Here is a 17,702-nt window from a genome sequence, read left to right on the forward strand (position 1 = left end):
GGCATATCCGTTCTGAGAAGCTAGTGATGGCGTGTTTCTTCTTAGAGTCCCACGCATCCATTCGTTCCCGGACCATGAGGTCGACGGGTATCTGCCCGCTGATCACAAAAATTGCTGCACCTGCGACTGCGCTTCGCTTTGCAGTTTAGCACAATTCCCCATACTTCGCTGCCGCACGGGAGAGTTGAGCTTGTGGCCGCCATAATTAGCTTTCTCTTGCTCTGTGTTGGCCCACCGATGTTTGCCATTAATCTACTTAGCATACCCGTGACCTTTGCTGCTTTGGTAGCCGCGTGCCGTATCTAGGCCCAGAAAGAAAGTCTGCAGTCAAGTTGAATACACAAGTATTTCACTATTTTGTGGGTCACTAAGGACGTGTCGCTTATTAGCATGCTAACATCGAGGGGCATGTGATCTCGTGTTATAAGGATGACTTCGGTTTTGTGTTTGGCGAGTTCCAGGCCGTGGTCTTCAAGCCACATTTGCGTGCTTATTATGACTTGGTTCAGCTTTTTTTTAGCGTCCTCAGTGTCCTGAGCTGGTATGACCGCCGCTATATCGTCCGCGTATCCTACTAGATATGTATCTTTTGGCATTTCTATACTCAATATCTCATCGTAGCTCAAATTCCAAAGATCGGGGCAGATAGTAGATCCTTGAGCTGCGCCAGACGTTATCGCTTTTGTTTTCTGGCCATCTGGTGTGTCGTACAGCAGTTCACGCTCGCTCAGGTAGCTCTGGAGAATCCTTAGCAGGTATGCAGGAATTCTAAACCTTTCTCGAAGTGCCTTTATAATGTCTATCCATTGTAGAAGCGTTGCCAGGACAGTGATGCGGTTCAGGTAGTGGCGTCTGCGTTGAGCGCTCCTTACCACCTGCTCTATTGCGCCAAGGGTTGCTTTCCCGCGGCGGAAACCGTATTGCCTTGCTGATAGTCCTTTTGCACTCTCAAAAGACTCTGCAAGCCTGCGTTGTATGAGTTTCTCAAGCAATTTGCCGGCGCTGTCCAGCATGCAGAACGGACACCAAGCTGACGGTTGCCCTGGGTCACCCTTACCCTTACTGATCAGCATCAGTTTCTGTAAGATGCTTTGAGCAATGCATGCATTATAAACATCGAGCATCGCATTTGGTCGGCTTTCAGCCTCAAATGTGAGAGCTTCAGCTATCCCATCTGGGCCTGAAGCTTTGTTTCTTTTGAGGCTTCTTGCCGCGGTTTTAAGCTCTCCCTCGGTGAAGGGTGGGAGCATCTCGTAACCTTGGAGGTATCGGTCCCTGCACAGCATAGGGTGCATGGGAAACGGTCTGTCCACTATTTTGCTGATAGCATCACTGTCTAGATGTACGGTTGTGGAGTTGGCGTTTAGCTTCCACGTTACAATTTTATAGCCCAGACCCCAAAAGTTGCTATATAGATCCCTTCGAAGCTCTTCCCATTTTGCCTTCTTACTGGCGATGATTGCTTTCTTCAGCGCTTTTCGGGATTGTCTGAAATCAGCAGCTTCCGCCTCTGCTTCTCTGTTTCGTCTGGCTCTGGTGTACCTTCTTCTATTACGAAAGCAGTTTCTTCTGAGCTCTGTCCACCAGTACATGGGTCGTCTTCTTGAGCGTAACCCCGCGCGGGGCGCCGGTGCGACGCAGCTTTTGGCAATGCGCGGCATCATGGCGCCAGCAAGGAGCCAGCGTCACCACTGATGTACGGCATGGAAATTCCATCAAAGTGAGCTAGAAACGCTTCAGTGTTCACTTTGTTCTCAATATACCATCAGCATTTTTAGGACCTCAGAGTTGCAATGGCTTCCTAAATGTAATCTTCCATCTGGGTGATGTGCCAAAGGACAAAGATGAACTGAAAAAATTTGATTGAATTAGATCATTATCCGAACTGCACACAAAATTACGGTGCATACGGTTCCACCCAAGTATCCTCTAGATAGCTCCCGAATATCCGTTTGAGATCGAACTAAAGTGAAAAAACGAATCAACTCAGGATATCTGGTTGTGCGCATGCACCTAGAATGTCCGGTACCTTAATGGGGAAAGTACCTATGCCTAGTTGGTTGATGTCCTCGTGAGAGCAAAGGCTAACATCGCTGCTCTAGAGATGCGATGGACGGGGCAAGGCAAGAAAAATATAAGGTCCTATGCGCCTACTATAGCTGCCATGTAAAGGAGCGCGAATTCGGTGTCGGATTTGTTGTAGGAAAGAGACTTCGTCGTTCACTCCGGTGGACGAGCGCCTCGCAATAATCCGCATCAAATCCCGTTTTTTTAACATCTCGCTCATTTGCGCCCACGGCCCGACGAAAGAGAAGGACGATGTTACCAAAGATTCCATCTGGAACGTTTCTACGAAAGCTGCTGCGCCATAGTATAAAAATCGTGCTTGGTGACTTTAATGCCAGGGTGGGCAAGGAGGGAAGTTTTGGCCCCACGTTCGGAAAATTCAGCCTGCACATAGAAAGATCCGATAACGGACAGAGGCTGATCAACTTTGTCGGGACTCTATACATAGCAGCACCAGATTTCAGCATAAAAACAAAACACGAAACAAGTTCGATCACGTCGCGATAGATGGAGGACACGCTTTAACATCTGCTTGGGTCATAATCTTGTTGCAGCCAAAATACGCACACGACTCCGAGTTTTTGACATCGGAAGCTGCTCTTTGAGATTACTGTCCAACAATTCGGCCACACGAGCAATGGAACAACATTTCTCGTTCTTAACGTGCCGCCGCCGAAAAAGAAACTAGATTTCGGCGGGTCCGAAAGAAAAAATTGGTACGACGAGATATATAATGTTGCCGCGGAAAGAAGGGATGCTATCTATAGGGCCATGCTGTGATCTAGCGCAATACCTACCTATTGACAGTTTCTGTAACTGTATTTTACTATCTTCGCTTTTGTAGTTCGGGAGAAAAGCGATTTGGAAATTTCAGTTTATATGTGAGGTGCCTTTTCCCATTTTCCAATACCTACTTTTTTTAGCCCTAAGTACCGTATATATATAATATAAATACCACATAATATATGCATTCGTGCCAGGTTTCAGTTCGCTGATTACATCTTTGAGTTCATAATGTGCAATAATCTTTATGATATGATAGTAATATACACCTCTATAATACCCCTACTTTTGTAACAACTAAAGGGTGATTTTTTAAGAGCTAGAGGAAAGTTTTTCAACAAAACACAAGTAAAATTTAGAAAAATGCATGCAATTTTTATTTAAATCTATAGTACATATCTTTTAATGTTTGAAGATTATTTCATGCAAATGTTGACCGCGACTGCGCTTCAAATGGTCCATCCACTTACTCCAATTTCGGCATACTCTTTCCAATTTTTCGGCCGGTATCTCACATATAAATGGTTTAATGTTGTCTTCCAATGCGTTAATTCAAGCAGGCTTGTCTAAATAGACATGAGCTTTAACATAGCCCCACAAAAAATGATCTAAAGGCGTTATATCGCCACCCAGCAATTGACAGGTCCCGAACGTGAAATAAAATGTTTACCGAACTCGCCTCTCAACAAGTTCATTGTTACGCGTGCTGTGTGGCATGTGGCACCGTCTTGCTGAAACCACATGTCCTGCAAGTCAAGCTCTTGCATTTTGGGCAAAAAAAAGTTGGATATCATTTTACGGTAGCGCTCACCATTCACAGTTAACTTACGATTCGCAGCATCTTTGAAGAAGTACGGTCCAATGATACCTCCAGCCCATAAACCGCACCAAACTGTGACCTTTTCTGGATACATTGGTAGCTCTTGCAATTCTTCTGGCTGATCTTCACTCCAAAATCGACAATTCTGCTTATTTACGTACCCATTGATCCAAAATCGAACTTCGTCGCTGAACACAATTTTTCGATAAAAAAGTGGATCTCCGGCCAACTTTCCGAGAGCCCATTCACCAAAAATTCTGCGTTGCGGTAGGTCGTTTGACTTCAATTCTTGCACCAGCTGTATTTTCCACGTTGTTGAGTAACAGAGGCCCAATTGCTGCGAACGGCGACGAATCGATTGATGGTCATCATTAACACTGGCCGAAACATCAGCGATATTTTCTTCAATTCGCACTCTACGTAAGCGTGTTGGTGGATAAATGTCGAATAACGTAAATTTGGTTCTAAATTTATAGCTCGAATAGCCGTTTCAGTGGGTCGATTAAACTGACCATAAAATGGAAGAAGCGCGCGATAAACTTTCTTAACAGAACACGCATTTTTATAATAAAATTCAATGATTTGCAAGCGTTGTTCGTTTGTAAGACGATTCATGGCTAAATTATAGACCAAACTGAAGATGTTTAACAGTGAAACAAAACACGAAACGTGCGTCAACTGTTTAAACCAACTGTTTAAAAAGATAATAGTTAAAAAATCACCCGTTACTAGAAGGGAAGTTCTAGGCATTACGTGTGTCAATGAACGAAGCTGAGAAATATAAGGCATTGGACTGGAATCGGCAATGTAGGAACTTTATTGGAGACAGCGAGAAATCGAGACCTTTATCGTGAAATTATAACAAATTTATATTAAACGTAAAATATTTTTGTAATTCGATATTTAATTGTAATATATATTGTATAAATTGTATGATCGCCTATATTCAGAATTTAATTGGCAAATAAAGAAGAAGAAGAATGAACGAGGAGCACAAACTTTAAAAGATTGGAGAGTGTCTAAAGACTACTCATTCTCAGACCATAGGTACCTAATGCACAATATATTGTGGCCAACTAAGTAGTGCATGCCGGTTGTAAGCCGCAGACGCGCAAACTGGGGAATATTTAAAACCATATTAGCCAGAAATCTCTCTGGCGTTATATACCAAATCAATTCTGAGCTGCAGCTAGTCTTTGACTTCAGCGTCTTGGAGGAACTTCTGTTAAAAGATTGAAAGTGTTTCGGAGATCAAGGGACTCCGGAAAGTTGTATCAACGAGCCCCAGCAACCCTATCTGCTATGCACGAGCATTCGCTGTTTGTTAGTTGACTAAATTACAGTCCACAGTATTGTTTAAAAGCGCGCGGAAGCATTTTGCCGAGAGTAGACGCGAAAAAAGGAAATCAGTAATGGATTTCAAACGTAATAGTGTGATTGCGATATATTATATTTGGCTGAAAAATCACCACCAGCGATTGTTTGTGAGCTCGAGCACCTTAATGTAAATAAAGTCTTTTTTATTTGACCGACCGTTCATCCGAGAATTTGAGTTATCGATTGGCCACCAGGAGGCAGCACTCGCCACAGGTAACGGTTTGGGCCGCCGTAACCGCAGATGGGCGCTCTCCAATCGCTTTCATCGAGCCTGGCGTCAAGGTAAATGCGAAAATCCGAAATATTTTGGGGAAATTATTCTGAAGGTTGCTTTGAAGCCGTGGGAAGACAAACATTTCGGTGGCAGACCATGGAGGTTTCAACAGGACTCGGCACCATCTCACAAAGCTCAAGTAAGCAATGAATAGCTAGAAAACAACTTATCGAACTTCATAACGTCCACACAATTGCTTCACTTCGAATGCCGGACCCTGTACCTCATGAAAGGGGATGGTAATTGGACAACTAAGAGTGAAGGAGCAATAGAATTACTAATGCTTTTCAGTTTTCCAATATGTTTTATAACGGAAGATAACATAAAATTGGCCATTGGCAGTTTCAAACCCTTTAAACCAAGGAATCTTTTTGCAGAACATATTTACCCTTTAGTACATAGTTTAAGAAGGCTTTTAAGAATTTTTGAAAAAATGGGTTGAGTAGTCACATAACGGTTGGATTCAACGGGTTGAAATGTTCTACAAAAAAAAAATGTATCATTGAATTCTACTAAAAGTCTACTAACGTGAAGTTCAAGAAACATCAATATTTGTACTGGACTCACCATATTATTTAATATGACATTTGATCAATATTGCGAAACTTTAGTACACTTAAAAAAAATTGTGACCCGGTAGACCAAAACCCAATTTGGGTTTTACTGTTCTACACGAGTACTTTCATTTGCAATTGGTTTGGTATGGGCCCGAAAATTGCTGCCGCATAGTGGTATTGATCGCCCGCTGGCGCAGTCGAATGTGTTCACTCCTGGGGTTTTGATCAGCATAAGGTCCATTGCTGCCAGTTTCTCCTAATAATCACCCTCTCGGAGTTGTGTACCGACTACCCCATGTCCTTGACCATGCATCGAAGTCTCCTGCGATGAGAATATCCCGCTTTCCTCTAAGCTCAAATTCCAGTGTTGTCATCAAGTGTTGAAAATCTTCTATGCTCCACCTTGCTGGCGCATAGCAGCTCACATAATAGTATACACCATCTAGATTCGCCTATTTGAATCCGGTATTTGCAACAGATATCCTATTATGGGGTGTCTTACTGAGCACCACCCAGATTGCTGGTAGCTTGTTAGAATCGGTCATCCAATTGTGCGAGTTGATGTCTACGAAAATTTCCGAGCGGAGAACCACATCCACTTTGTTTTCTAAAACCGTTTGCCTTAGCAGGTCATGTGCTGCCTCACAGTGTTTGATGTTTAGCTGCAAAATCTTCATGTTCTTATTTTGCGTACTGCTTGTTGATAGCGGGGGCATTTGGCGTTACCTGCCGTATGTGATCTCTTGCATAGTACGCATTTTTCAGCGTTTGTACAAATTGCACCACCTTTTAACAGCTGTTGGTTGCGGTGGAGTTCTACTAATAACAGAACTCTTCTTAAAGACTGCAGTTCTTCCTTCACCAACACCATTATTGTTGTTTTCTTCATGCTTTTGGTTTCTTTGTTTTCAATTGTGTCCATGCTTTATGTCACAGCCGCTATCTCTGCACGTGTATGTAGTCCTATGGTTATCTATGGAATAGGGAGGCCATACTAGGGTTGACACTGGCCCTTATAGGTACCAGTGTTCAGAGCCAGACTTCAAGCCGAAACTAATGGGGAGTAATCTCAAACCAACATAAAGGGTCACTTAAGACTACGCGCTTTGAGCGCTTTGTGAGACCTGCAAGGTTTTAGTAGGGCAGAGAAGCAATAAACCCTTCTGTAAATCATTTCAATTAGATTTCACTCCACTTATTCAGATTACAGAGGTTTACTGTCCCAGCCCGATCACAATCTGCTACCGATCCAGTATGCCATAATCAGGAATCAATCCTGATGGCCCGCAGCCCATAATGACATATTATCACCTGCCGCTCTTAACATGCAGAACATTCGCTGACCAGGTAGCCGCCCACTATGAGACAGGTGCCCCTGGATTTTTTTATGTTCTCTATGCCGTTATATGGTGAAGGGGACACTTATTTGTGGAAGGAGGTGTTGCTTCGCCTTTGACACAGAAACCTCACGGGAGCATCTAGCTTTTATACCGCGCCTTCCGCCTCAGCCGCTCATTGTCCGGTGTTACTTATTTGTCAAAACTTATTCCCAACTAACCTGCTGCTACATGCCGTCCGGCTATCCATGACCTGCTCACGGTACCTAGAGCCCAGCTTAGTCGTCCGATCCCTAGGGAGCGAGTAGTCCGAATCAAATTGACCGATGAGTACACATACAATGATATAGACATACCCTTACAAACTTGTAAGGTACTGATCTCTGAAGAAATTGTGAGAACAGCGAATAAAAAATGGCGTAATGAAACCTCTTGCAGAATCACCCGACAATTATGGCCAACTCTCAATGCTAAACGCACAAAATCTCTGGTAAGCCAAAATAACCTCAGTCTTAACATACTGATTTCAATTATAACGGGGACTGCCAATATGCAGCCACGTCCAGGGGATAGATGTGCAACACCTGACTTCTGCACAAGCTGTCTAGATGAACAAGAGGAAGGGAAGATCTCGCATCTTCTGTGCCATTGTCCTGCTCTATCCAGACGTAGATTCACGATTTTAGGTAGTCATCTTTCTAATGAATTGGAAGATCTCAGTTCTGCGAAAATCAGAGATCTTCCAAAATGTTTGAACAGTACAAACTGGTTTTAGGAGAGATGAGGACAAGTTCCCCAGGCGGCATCACAATAGGCTATGAGCCTGAGGACAACCGTTTCAACTTAAACTAAAACTAAAACTTACATAATGGTTTTTACAAGGAAGTTAGTTCCTTCAAATGTTTCATTGAATTCGGGCGAACAGTACAACTAAAAAATGGGATTAAATATGTTAGTGTGGCGTATTTATGAATACAAGGATTATTAAGAGGGGATTTAGCATTGCGACCTGAAAAATCTATTGTGCCCCTTCATGGAGCCAGATTATTTCTCTGAGCACAACTTCTTCAATTAACGTTGGTATCACACTCGCAGTTTCATCTTGTTGCAAAAATACTCGCATGTTAGTTGTTAATTGGAGTGTCTTTGCATACTGCCACAAATTCGATCATTTTAGGCATGCATTTAGTTCATCAGCAACAGTTGATCGGGGAATTACTGGAATGACATGAGTATCATGGCACCACCAAAAATATGTCACGAAAATCTTTCAACGTTCTGTCCAGTGGCTCCAGTGAACTCTTATTGGCCATTGTGCATTCATCTGAAACAATCAATTTGGATACCTGTAGGATCTTGGCCATTGCGCTATTTTTGGCGATGTTGCAAATTGGTGTTTCGGAAATTTGCATGTTTAATGGTAATTTCAAGGAAGAATGTGCAGTTCTTCTGGCAGAGTCGTAGCTATTCCAGAGGAAGTCAACGCTAGAGCAACATCATTTCGCGATCTGATCCTCGCCAAAAGCGATGAAATTAAGAACACAGCTTCTATCAATGTGTTGTACGCAATTTTTTGTTGTTGATTTAATTGTGGAACATTTGTACGAACAGTTTCGGCCAATGTTTTAATGTCGTAATGTTGTGCACATGACGATTTGGTACGGTCAATCCCAAACACGACAATACTTTATTTGCCATCAATAAACACATATCTTCTATCATGATCAATGTTTCATTGCAAATTTCTGCAGTCATTTGTAGTGTAGGATTCAAAGTTTGATGGCGCACACAATGCTTTATTAAGAAATTCATGAGAAATTTTAATTTTTGCTTAAAAACTCTGGCAGTTATGTCATGTCTATCAACTGGTGTTTGGCTATGTAGCAATTCCCTCTTGATTTCGGACCATTACTTCGCCTCCAGCACAACAAAATGCAATAGATTCATGAGTGTATCTTAACGCCTTACAATATTTACAAATTATTTTCATTTCCCCAATTGTTACCGATTTGTCAGCACAATAATCAATTGCAGGTTCATAGTGGAATGCAGCTCGTTCAAGAATCACAGAAGCATTCCGTCTACGGATTAGCTCAACTTCATTATGTCGTGCTTTTTGTTGTTGTGTTTGAGGTGCACGAACTCGTTGCATTCTAAGCCTATCTACTTTATTATCACTCACTAAATAACGCAATTCTGACATATCAATACGACTATTTTCTTGATCTGTCTCTCTGTGGTCATCAGTGCGGTTAGCACGTGAGGTAGCTCTTCGCACATTCGATTGACTGCGACGACCTAAGCCAGGCATAGTAAATTGTAAATAATCAAAGTGAGAAAACTTTTCGCTCGCTTAACAGTAAAGTGTCACTATCACAAAGGATTGCCAAAGTAAAGAAAGTTCTCGCTCACTCATAGATATCGTAACACAATACGTAATACTTTTTTCCGGGTTCTAAAGTGCGACAGGATGGATTGACATAATAGTTGATTGTCAAATCTAATATCAAATATTATGGTGAAACATTTGATATCTTAAAAATTGTCACTTGTTTGTCAAATATTTTTAGGTGCGTTAAAAAATTTGTCCGTTTCATAGTGTTAATATGAGGTCCGATGAACACAGTGAGTGATTATAATATATAATAATAAGAACTTTATTAAATATCAATTAAGTTCAAATTGATTCTAAATTTTATTTAGAAAATGCTTATATGGGAAGAAGAAAAGGGTTTACCCGGCAGTTATTTGAATTTTTCTCACCTTTCAAGACCAAGATAATATAAATCCGTTCAGCCGTTCTCGAGTTTTAGCGAGACTAACGAACAGCAATTGATTTTTGTATATATAGATTGAGTTCTTTCTAGATCTTGTCTAGGCTAGCTCCGCGGCTTTCCCCACAGCAAAAACTTCCGCCTGGAAAATACTGTTCTGGTCTAACAGCTTGATAGGCTATCTTATCCCTAGTTTTGAGCAGTAAATGCCCACTCCCACTCCGCCTAAAGTCTTAGAGCCATCTATGTTGATGTGAAAAGTTCTTTGGCCAGACTTCATGCCTTTGTGCCATCCGTCCTCTTCAATTGTGGTACGAAACCTTCTCTCCCAATTAAAGTACGGAGTCATGTAGTCTGTGCAACCTTTGCTATATCCGAAGGCTCTTCAGGTGAATAATCCAGCAGCCACTAACCTCCTCGCCGATTTCATAAGGTCCATGGGTGGCATGCTGAATATAATTTCAGCGCCGCCGTTTTAGTGGTTTTCATTGCTCCTGTTATGCACAGAGCAGCGAGTTGCTGAATCCTTTCCAGTGGCATTAATTATATCAGTTTTCTTGTCGCAGTCCTCCATACTCGGACCCCATTCAGCAATATCGCTCTAACTACTGCCGTGTAGCACCCATGCATTAGTGAGGGGGATAGACCCCAAGTAACTCCCAGCGTTATTTTACTTGCGTTTAGCGCATTTTTCACCTTTCTCTTGACATTGTGTTTCCACAGCAATTTACTGTCGAGTATTCCGGGGTACCTCGCATGATCTTTGAGAAGTAGTTCGTTGTTGCCTAGCTTCGGGAGGTTCCACGCCGGGACCTTGTACTTCCTGGTGAAAAGCACTATGTCCGTTTTTCGCGTTTATTCCTAGCCCTGCGCGAGACGCGCATTGGTGTACCGTTTTAAGTGTGTTATTCATCACATTACTGATGGTGTCCAGGTACTTTCCCGTAACTACTATAGTTATGTCATCTGCATATGCCACTAGTCTCGGTGCCCCTCCGTCAAATTTCTTGAGCAGTTAGTTTGCTACAAGTAACCATAATAGCGGCAATAGTACCTCACCTTGCGGAGCACTTCTGCATGCATATTTGGTGACGCTCGTATAGTTCCACTCCTGTCTGATCTGCCTGCTTGCTAATAGCTGCTTTATCCATAGATAAAGCGCGGGTTGCACATTGAGTGACACCGTTTTACCGTTTTCAGGAGAAACGAAGTCAGACTAATGGGCCTGTATTCCTTCGAGTAGAGAGGGTTGCTTTTTTCTGCTTTGGAATGAACACAACTCTCGCTTCTCTCCACAATACAGGAACATAGCTGAACCTCAAACACCCCATGAATATCGTTCTTAACCAGAAGATGGCTTACCTTTTGAAGCGTGGCTGGGAAGGCTTCACCCAGTCCTGGCGATTTGAATGGGACAAAACTTTGAATAGCCCACTCTATCTTGTTAGTCGTAATTACGTTCGTCGGGATGTCGTGCACAATATCTCTTCTAGGTTCGGGATCTGTAGTGTCCGCACACCCTGGAAAATGTGTGATGACTAGGACTTCTAGAGAATCCTCACAACTATCAGCCCACTCCCCGTTAATTTTTCTTATTGTTCTTGGCATAGACGGATTCTTGGATAGTTTCCTAAGTCTAGCCACTTCATTAGTGTCCTCCATACTGCTACAGAAATGTTTCCAAGATTCTCTCTTGGCTCTACGTATTTCTTTCTTTTATCCTTTTAGTAGATCCTATACTCCTTCCAACAGAACTCATTGTCAGCAACTTTGGCTAACCTATAGAATTCATGTACAAGTACTCGACGCCTTTGTGCTCCTAATTCCTTTTTCCACCAAGGAGGCTTCACCTTGCGTGAACACTATTACGTGTTGGGGGAGCAGGATGTTTTATAGGCGAGGACAGTTGCAAACAATTCAACCCCTTTCTCAAGTGCAACGTGTGACCTGTATTTGTGGGTTATCATTAGTGTTTTTGATAGTATATCCCTATACAAGTCCCAGTTCGTATTCTTAGTATTTCTAAAGGACATATTTTTGTTTGGAGCGGAACATAACCTGAAAGCTTATGTATCTGTGATCAGAGAATAAACGTCTACTCAACTCTTCCCATTTCTGCACCTACACATGCCTGCTTGTCTAGAGTGTAAAATCAAGTACAGTGGCATCCGTTTATAATGACATCGAAGGGAAAAGACAAACACGTCATAATAAGCGGACGTCATACAAAGCATTTTGTGAAAAAAAAAAAAATGTTTACGTAAATATGTATGTATGAATTTTAATAGAAAAACATAGTATGTAACTAATTAAATCAAAATTATTATTTATTACGTACACATTATACACATACAATTGTATTTTTTAATGAATATAATCTGTAATTTTTGTCTGCTTTTGATTTTTCATTGTTCCTTTGCATTAATGTTTTGTACGATATTGTCATCGGTGGGTTCTCCGTATGTGAGGAGAGCGCTATCGATGTCAACATAATCTTTCACACTGCTGGTGCTGCTAAAGAATCTGAATTTAGATTTCGTGACCACAAAGATAAAGGGACATCATCTTCTTCATCGATTTCAAGTTCTGATATTTCATTAGGTAAACCGTCGTGTCTTTCAATGAATCCTGCATGTTTGAAACAGTTGTGAATGGCATAGTACTTTTTGACGTTTTTTTCCAGGCATCATTAACCATCAGAATTGCATCTAGCATCGTTATTTTTGTAGAAGGGTTGTTGTTGTCATTAGCAGCAAGACTATAAATCATTTTGAGCATAAGGCTTTTTCTAAAATTCGTTTTGAGTGCTCGCATTATTCCCTGATCCATTGGCTGTAGTACTGATGTTGTATTCGGCGGAAGGAAAGCAAGTGTTATAGACTTTAAATCAGTAACATATCAACCAGCAATCAAATCTTTTTATTCTTTTTCACCAGATCACGATCCCAATCTCGAAGCCATTTTTCAAAAAATTCTCATGTCCTCCAAGCTTTACGATTGTTAGCATAATCGACAGGTTATGATTTGCCCCCTTTGAACCATCTGGGTTTTTGTGACTATTTAATAATGGGCAATTTCTTTTTTTTTGTGCCACTCATATTAGCTGCTACCATGACAGTTATTCTATCTTTCGATAATTTGCCTCCACTACAATTCTCACCTTTAAATTTTAATATTTTGTCCGGCATTAATTTGCAAAACAGTCCAGTTTCATCAGCATTAAATATCTCATCATCAGAAAACTGTCCTCGAAGATTCGGTCACACAGTTGTTAACCAGTTTGTTGTTGAACTTTGATCAACAAACGAAGATTCGCCAACAGTTTTCCCTGCCACAATGTTATGTCGAACTTTAAAACGACTGATCCAGCTTGCAGAACAATTGAAATCGAGAATACCAAAACGCGTGGCAAAAAGGTTTGCCTTTTCTTGTAGCATAGGCCCGCTGACAGGTATTCTTTTGTTTCTCATGGGTTTGAACTACTGAATTAATGCTTCATCAACATTTTCTTGTCCGGATTATCGAAGCGTCTTCGGTTTCAAAACATTTGAATTGGACGATTGCTTAATGCGGTTGTTGTTTTTAAAAATCATTGAGATTGTCGAATATATATATATAATTGGCGCGTACACCCTTTTTGGGTGTTTGGCCGAGCTCCTCCTCCTATTTGTGGTGTGCGTCTTGATGTTCTTCCACAAATGGAGGGATATTTTTATGAAGAGCTTTTTCATGGCAGAAATACACTCGGAAGTTTGCCATTGCCTGCCGAGGGGCAACCGCTATTAGAAAATTTTTTTTCTTAATTTTGGTGTTACACCGAGATTCGAACCGACGTTCTCTCTGTGAATTCCGAATGGTAGTCACGCACCAACCCATTCGGCTACGGCGGCCGAATTGTCGAATAACTATCGCCAAATTCCTTTGCGAGGGATGAGTTCGATTCTCGATTTTCTAATCTGCATATTATTGCACCTTTCTCCTCAATCGTAAATACTTTACGGTGTTGAAATAACATTCTTTTCACAGTGTAAACACAAACGACAAACGAAAAATAATGCGTGACCTTCAAGCGTCAATTACTCACTGAGATTCAAAACAAAAACGAGCCACGTGCCGAACGTCGTCGGGAATCAACGAACATCACCGAAGGTGTAAACATGATATGTACCTACTTTGCAATGTAAAGTACTATGTCGGTCATTATAACCAGACCTACTTTATTAAAAATTGGTCATAATAAGCGACATGTCACTTTAAGAGAAGGCATTATAACCGACTCTTTTATAAAGAATTTTATATGAAAACAAAAGTTCAATACATTTATTTTTCATCACTTCATCCTCGTCTTCCGGCTGCTGGTAAATTTCAAACTGGTCTTCATTATCGTCTTCTACGACATGTGTGTCAAGTTCTTCCATGATTTCGGGGTGAAAGGTTCCATCTTCGCTAATGTCGCTCTGATATGGTAGAGCATTGAGACAAGCTTGTCTATTACATTGGCCACAAGCTAAGGAGCATTGCAAGCCCACTTTCCTGCATCCGCATCGCGAACCACAACCACTCTTGCATTTGCAGAAAATTGTATTTAGCAAATCTTCTGGAGCAGGTGGTAAAATTGTCATGATAGGCTCCAGAAAATCGTTTCGCATTGCCCAACCCCATACCTGGGGTTCCAAATCATGCCCTAACCAAGATAACCCTAACCCACTAGATAATATGCACGTTTGAAATATTGATGAGCAGCTGCACTTGTTGCTGAAAGATTTGAAAGCTGGGCAGGTTTATTAAGTTTTCTAGACTTGACGTAATGCATATAACGAAGATAATCGAGACTTTTCACAGATTTCGGAGCATTATAGACTGCCAATACAGTTTGAGTTCCACTCTCTAATAATCTATGGACCGAACAATTTTCTTCCTCAAAGGCTGCAGCTAGTTCATCCAAATTTGTCAGTTTCTCAAAAACTTTTAAAAATGATTTTTTTTTCCTTTTTAAAAAGCGCAGAAGTTGTGTCACAGCCACTTAATGCGTGAAGAAATAAAATACGTGTTTTGGAATGAGGATAATTATCAAAACTTTTAGTCGAGTATATCTCCGTTTTTATATTTCCTTTCCCAACTTTTTTAAAGAAAATTTCTTGTTCGTAAGACAGTGTACGCCCAATTAAAATGACATATAAATCAATATCTTGTCCTATTATAACTGCAGTTTTTTTAGACTTTGATTCTTCAATTGCAGTTTCAACAATGAGAAGATCCGCATCATCTCTGGCTTGTTTAGAAGTAATATTTGCAGCTTGTAATTTTTCAATTAACATATTAATGAGCATATCTTTGTTATTTCGATTTGATAAGAATTTTTCTTGAGTAACTGGTACAACCATTGTTTCATCGAAACAATTATTACATAGAAAACACAAATCAGCCATAGTTCTTTAAATTGTACTCCCTAGTTACCAAGATACGATTCAAACTGAAGTAAAGAGAAAACGGTCGTACCTCTACAATACATGTGAGCATCTGCCCCTACTAGCTATAAATAGAAAGGTCCGTAGTGTATAATAGGGGCCCGTATAATTCCCAGGTATAATTTTTGACGTAGTGGAAGGATTTTAAAATTTACAGATTTTAAAGAAGATGCACTTAATTACATTTTTTTTAAAATATCATTAGTGTAAATGGGAATATAATTATATTATGATTTAAGTTTTTCCCTTAATTATTTTTTAATTTTAGGAAACGGTTATCAGTATTATTGAGTAGATATAAAATTAATGCATAAAGAAAATGATAAAATATAATATGATAGTTAATACAAATTTTTTTTAATTATAAAAGAATTTTTCTTTAATTGCTCATAACTTAGTCAAAAATGAACCGATTTTAATGATTCTGGGTTCAAAATGATCGTCATTACTTGCACGAGCGACTTCATGTACAAACAATACCAAAAAAATTGTTGAAAATTTTTTATATTATCTTGCAAAAAAATAAGAAGTGCGAAATTTTTAATATAATTAAAAAAAATCGATTTTGAGCCGAAATACAAAAGGGCCGATAAATCTTGAAAAGAAATTTTTTCGGGCAAACAAAAAATACGGGTCTCATTTGTTTTGACCAGAGAGCAACATATTTGAGTTACATCGAAATCGAAGAACATGTCCCGAATAGCCCGATTGAATTTAAATGGAAAGCATCAGTGTCAATATACACACAAGTATTTACAGACTTAGAGCTGGGTATCTCGAATTCCGATATTCTTACCTAATTTAAGCTTAAATGACTGGACTAAAAGAATATGAGTTTAGATACATTTTTGAATCTTCTGGTATTGATGTTGTTTGTGTTTCCGAGACTTGGTTCTCTGCGTGGCATAGTGATACGTTGTTTTGTGTTGATGGGTATATGCTTTATCGCCCAGATAGAATTGGGCATGGTGGTTTTTTTGTTTTTGTTTTTTGCCTCCTCTATTAATTACACTTGTCTTATAACACTAGGTAAATCTTTCTACAGCTTAGATTTAATAGCATTAATCATTATCAATATTTCATTTTGGCTAAGTATTTGTGTGAGTTTACAAGTGTATGTACATAACTTTAAATTATTCTAGTTATCAGCGGTGTCGTTTGAGCCGCCTGGATGATGAGAGTTGTCGCCTGTCAGTATTCGTATGGTTCATTAAACGGAGAATATGATTTGTGTTGCGTTTCGGGTGATTTCTGCTACTGTATCGATGTTGAGGTCACGATTGATTTCTCCATTTGGGACGTACCAAGGTGCATTGGTTATAGTTCTGAGTATTTTCGATTGTAGTCGTTGAATAATGTTAATGGTAGTTTTACTTGCAGTTCCCCAGATTTCTATGCCATATGCCCAGATTAGCACAGACACAGTTTGGTAAATAAGTGTTTTATTCAGCAATGACAGTTTCGAGCGCCTGCCAAGTAGGCAATACAGTTGTCAGAATCTGTTTTTTACCTCATTTTTTTTCAACATGATATGTTCTTTCCAGAGAAGTTTGGAGTCAATAGTCATTCCAAGGTATCTCGCTTCGGTGTCTATCGGCATTTGTGAATTGTTTATTGTCAGATTCTTATGCCCTACTTTCTTGTTAGAGTAAACTACATGAATTGTTTTGCCACTATTGATTTGTATACCCCAAGCATTAAACCATGTTAGAGTTTTATTTAAAGGTTTTATGAGTTGCCAATAGGACGGTGTCATCTGCAAAAGTTGTAGTACACTGCCCTGAGGTACACCGGCTTCCATGAGTTGAATGTTAGAGTATTTGTCTCTATATTTTACATAAAAGTATCTGTTTGCTAAATAGCTTTTCATTAACAAATATTAGTCGAGTGGAAGATACTGCTTAAGTTTAAATATTAAACGCTTGTGCCACACGCTGTCGAAAGCTTTCGCTACATCAAGATACACAGCAACGCAGGTATTTCTTTTATCAATTTCTGACAATATTTCATTTGTTTCTGTATGTACCTGTTCTATGTTGAATGTTTTCTACGAAATCCGAATTGGTATGAAGGAAATAAGTTACGCGCCTGTAGTATGGGGTTAAGGCGGTCAAGTATAAGCTTCTCAAAAAGTTTGGATAATGATGGTAATAAACTAATTGGTCTGTGTGAAGAAGCTTCAGAGGCGCCTTTATTAGGTTTTGTTATTGTAATGATTTCAGCAAATTTCCAAGGCAGAGGAAAT

General features: G+C 40.1%; 1 pseudogene; it reads right to left on the minus strand.

The window, feature by feature from the left end:
- Positions 1-12,394: 12,394 nt before the first annotated feature.
- Positions 12,395-13,177, minus strand: LOC129250496 (tigger transposable element-derived protein 2-like; annotated as a pseudogene).
- Between the last annotated feature and the right edge of the window lie 4,525 nt (positions 13,178-17,702).

Source organism: Anastrepha obliqua, chromosome 6 (assembly GCF_027943255.1).
Source record: "Anastrepha obliqua isolate idAnaObli1 chromosome 6, idAnaObli1_1.0, whole genome shotgun sequence".
NCBI lineage: Eukaryota > Metazoa > Arthropoda > Insecta > Diptera > Tephritidae > Anastrepha > Anastrepha obliqua.